Below are 5,243 nucleotides of genomic sequence, written 5' to 3'. Positions count from 1 at the left end.
AAAAAAAATTATGAAAAAGTGTCTGAAAGCCTATTGTTTTCTGTTCAAGGGTGGAATATTTTGTGAAGAAACTAACTACAGTCTAGAAGTTTGTTTTTTGCCATCGTATTTTCTGGGAGCAAAATATGTGAAGCTGTATTCTTTGCCTGACTAGTGCTTGTTGTGGGTTCAGCAATGACATCCACCAAACTGTTTCCTGAACTTATTCAATTTTTCATGAGGTGATTAAAATTTAAGAAGTTCCTTGGTATAAAGCAATGTAGTCTTTGCTTGTAAACTTTACACCCTTCCTCAAACAACTTCCAGTTATTAATGGGTAGAAGAAAATAAGAACATTTTAAGAAAATGAAAAGTCATTATAGAAAGACTCTGTTTTTAAGGATGTATGGCTATTTTTAAGCTAATGTAGTGCTGTCACATGCAAATAATGTGTACCTGTTGAAAGGATCTTCAGAAACATTTTATTTACTTTGATTGCTTAATAAATTCTCCCTAAGAGATGTTTAGGTAATTGGAAAATAATCTTCAAGTTGTTTCTTGAAGGAACAGTTATTATTGTAATGGTTTTATATCATAATAACAAAATAAAGTTACATCCAAGTAAAATGAGGGAAAAAAATCTCTCTCACTACTTGTCCATAAGCTTTCCACTGAGGAACTAAATGTTAGTATGCCTATTGATGCAAGACCATATACTTCAGAAATTTTACAAACATTTGAGAAATACATAACTAGTTATGGGAAATATAGCCATTTAAATGACACATTATACTTATTTCATTCCGTGGACAGATTAATCCTCTAACTGGGCTTTTACACGTGTTGGGTATTTAAACAAAAACGGGATCTGAGGTTAAACTGACATTTGGAGATGCTGTATAATCAGGAAATTGCTATTTTTAATTATTTATGCATTGACGATCTCTAAGTGCATTTGTCAGTGAACAGGGTTTTGTTGCGTAAGGTACCGTATGAACACAGAGCAGGAAGATGACACCTGCCCTAGGGAATTTAGAAAGGAAATAAAATACAAAAAGAGAAGCTGATAGGAGAGAGAAGATGGGAGGAGCTGCTAAGAAAAAATCATGTATTAGTCAGTATAAAAAGCAGGTGAGTTGGTGAAGCAGCAATCTGTCTTGTCTTTTCTAGCTATTCCTGCGAGTTAGAGTTTTCAAAGAGGTATTGAACAGGTCTGTCTCAGTTCCTCATCTGTAAGGTAGAGGTAGTAGTACTTTACTCGAAAGTGTTTTGTGTGAACAAGAGCATGTTCGCATTTCTAAAGCGCTTTCAAGAGAAAAGAGGTTAGCTCCAAGGCTTATGTTGTAGGGCAGAGTCCCGCTGCGAGGCAGTTATGCAGGGAGCCTTTGCATGCAGGCAGGTTGGTTCGCAGTCACCTGGAGCCCCTGGTGCAGCCCCTTGCCTGCCACGTAAGCCCCAGGCCACACTTACAGGTGAGGAGAAGCATTCACCTGGAGACCTAATGAATTCTAGTTATTCAATAGGGAACGGAAAATCGTGAGACCTAGGAACTAAATCTGGCAGACAGTGTCAACTCAAGCCTGTCATTTTGCCTTCTTTGCCTCAATTTGCTGTCTGCAAAGCTGAGACAATATCCCTGTATTTTTTGAAGTCAGAAACAAAAGTCAGGAATAAATAGTGTGAGCACTGGCGCATGAGGTATGCCGGTTCAGATGACAAGATAGTCAGATAGTCCTTTCAAATGACTGCAGCCTTCCAAATGATCTTATGGGAGACTGCACATACACTTACACCTGACAACTTGGGTCAAAACAGCTGATCTGAACATTTATCCTACGGTGGATCCTCTCTGATCATATTCCTAAATGGAAATTCTTACCCTGTGTGACCCAACAATACCAGAAACCATGGACTGCAGCACGGTGAAATGTGGCAAAATCTGATAGGTGTTTGCTGTATACAACAGAGCTCTAACATCTCACAAAAGGAACAGTTACACTGAATGGGGATACCACTGATGTTAATTTATTTAATTGCTGTAACGTAATGTTCATATGCTGTGCATAGCTAGAAGTGTGGTAGGACAGTCATAACATCCTAAAAAGTTAGGTTTTCCTTATGTGTAGCAGTCGTACAGCTTGGGCTGTGTTCGATGATACCAATAATAAAAATGATGATAGTAATAATAATAATATCCTGTGTCACTCTTCTTCACGTATCATTCTTCATGCTGTGAAGGTGGACATGTGAGGATGGGCCTAGGGCTGGTGGCTGTGGGCAGCTGTTTCCTTTAGCTGCCATCTCAGTTCCGCGGGGTGTTGTAGCACACATTGCCTGCATGGTCCCTGGTGCCGAATGAATCGGTACAGCTTTTCTCCCTTACGCCCTCCATGCTGCCAGGTGAAACGGGACGTGGGTCACTGCTCACGCCTCGGTGTTTGCTGCCAGTTACCACACTGTGGTGTCCTGACATATGGCTGTTGTCAAGGGATGTCAGTGACATCCCTTGACAGGACAAGGGGCAATGGGTGCAAGCTGGAACACAGGAGGTTCCACATAAATATGAGGAAAAACTTCTTTACGGTGAGGGTGACCGAACACTGGAACAGGCTGCCCAGAGAGGTTGTGGAGTCTCCTTCTCTGGAGACATTCAAAACCCGCCTGGACGCATTCCTGTGTGATATGGTCTAGGCAATCCTGCTCCGGCAGGGGGATTGGACTAGACGATCTTTCGAGGTCCCTTCCAATCCCTAACATTCTGTGATTCTGTGATTCTGTGATTCTGTGTTGTCTCTGATTCTGACTTCAGGGAGGTGGTGCTCTGTATCCGTTACTCGTAATTGAGAAGTAAATCTTGACTTTTAAAGTTGTGACCGTAAGGACAAATGCTGACATGGACAAAAGCTTTAAATTGCATAAGTGAGCAGTGGATAAAACCCTACCCTTCTTTTTACTCTCTCCTTAAAAAATAGCATGTGTTAAACATGAATAAAAGGACTGTTCCAGATTTCTGTTGTCTTCCAGTAAATGATGACTTATGGGGGAAAAAAAGGAAAAAAAAAGTAGCGAGTTCTACTGACGAGAAGAAAAGTGTTAATGGTAGTTTCTGGAATCCTTATTCCAGAGTTCATAGAAATCCAACAGAGAAATTACGAGAGAGAAAATGGAGGAAAAGAAGAGCAAAAAAAGAAAGTGAAAGGGAGAAAGAGGGATGAGGGAATTAAAAAGGAAGGGAGGGAGGGAGGAAGGAGAAAGTTCACAGATGAGACCCACTTGGCACTTGCACAGTTTCTGTTTATCTCATGTTTTTTAAGTTTGTTGTTGCTGCAGTCTGCAACTACTCACCATTTGTAACAACTAGAAAATGAGACTAGGGAAGGGAGTTTAATTATTTGTACTGTGACTTTTACAGGCGTTGCATCACCAAACCAAGTGATAAATGAAAGGAAGTGACTGAACCCCAAGCTTTCAATCTCAGTTGTTTTTAATTACTTGCTTCCACATACTGGGGAGGATGAAGAGGGTAATGCTACCAATTGCTTCTTTTTTTAAAAATGCAGCCAGGTGGAGTTTATTGCAGAGCAGTTTATGAGATGTTCGTTCATCACAATAGAGGAAAAAACTATTCAGAGCAAGAGATGAGGAGTCTTTAGTAGTTGCTTTTAACAGGAATTGTTTATGTAGCTTTCTTGGCATCACCACAACAGTGATCTCTGAAGATACATAGGTGTGTAATACTTCTAGCAAATACATAATGAACAAACTGTAGAAAGACACATGTTGACACTTGCAAGAAGTTAAGTGGCATAACGAGAAGAGCAGTGATGGGTTTGGGGAAGTAAGAGCCACCACCCCCCAGCACCCTTGCCTGCTCTTCCACAGTGCCTTGGCCTCTCCTCTGTGGGTGACCCACAACCCCTCCTCTCTTCTCCTGCTCATAGGGGACCTTATGCACTCCCCTTCCCCTCCTTCTCTTCCTGGGCCATGCCTGTGGATGTGACCCAGATTTCCCTTCAGAAAATCCTGCTCTTCTAGAGGCAAGGAGAGTTCTTGTCTGACAGGGGAGGAGGGAGTCCTGCAAAGCAGATTCTGGGTAGTTGTCACTCGCTGCCTGTGGCAAGCATCTGTATGTCAGATTATCACATAAATTCCGTTTATACAACATGCAGTCCCAATGCAGCTAGAGTGCTGTGAATGTTCTGGCAATATTACAAATAAATCATAATAATTGTTGTTAATAAGGGAGTACTGACAGTGATATTCAGGCCATAATGGCCATTGTATCCTAAAAAATCCCAGGGAGCTTTACTGTTTTCAAAACAAAAATGTCTATTCTTAGGCTGAAAGGTAATTTGGTTGCAATAGTATGTTTCATTTGTAATGAATGTATCCAGACCTAATGCTGCCTCCTGCACAATATGCAAAACCAATATTTGACAATAAAACTCACTGCTGCTGAGCATGGCGCACTGGTGCCTCTGTGGACAGAATGTGGTGCATCGTAGATCAAACAGGGACTTTGCTGGTTTGCACCAAAACGTATAGACCTTTGGTAATACCTGTTTATTTGGGGGAACATCTGAAGGAGTTGAAAACTTGGACTTGACAAGACTGTGGCTGGGAAGAGTTTTAGCGTGCAAGGGGGAACAGACAGGCTCGTGTGGCACGTAAGTTCTGTAAGCTTAAGATCTTTTCCAGGGAGACAATATTTGGAAATAAGTTGCAGCTAAATTTCACAATTATTTTAACTGGAGAAAACAAATCCCCTTCTTTGTAGGCTGTGAGACCTACTCAGCCAGCCATCCTCAGTCCAGGAGGTTCCTCCAGTGCATTGATGATAACTTTCTGATGCAAATGGTGGATGAGCCAACTAGGAGAGGAGCGCTGCTGGATCTTATCCTTACTAACAAGGAGGGTCTGGTTGAAGAGGTGAAGGTTGAGGGCAGCCTTGGTTGTAGCGACCATGAGATGGTAGAGTTCAGGATCTCATGTGGCAGGGCCAGAATAGCTAGCAGAATCACAACCCTGGACTTCAGGAGGGCCAACTTTGGCCTTTTCAAGCAATTGCTAGGGGAAATCCCATGGGACAGGGTACTAGAAGGTAAGGGGGCCCAAGATAGTTGGTTAGCATTCAAGGACTGCTTCTTCCGAGCTCAAGATCAGAGCATCCCAACAGGTAGGAAGTCAAGGAAGGGTACCAGGAGACCTGCATGGTTAAACAGGGAACTGCTGGGCAAACTCAAGTGGAAGAAGAGGGTGTACAG

Source organism: Nyctibius grandis, chromosome 5, assembly GCF_013368605.1.
Source record: "Nyctibius grandis isolate bNycGra1 chromosome 5, bNycGra1.pri, whole genome shotgun sequence".
Taxonomy (NCBI): Eukaryota; Metazoa; Chordata; class Aves; order Nyctibiiformes; family Nyctibiidae; genus Nyctibius; species Nyctibius grandis.
The sequence above is the reverse complement of the archived record's forward strand: the minus strand, read 5'-3'. Positions refer to the sequence as shown.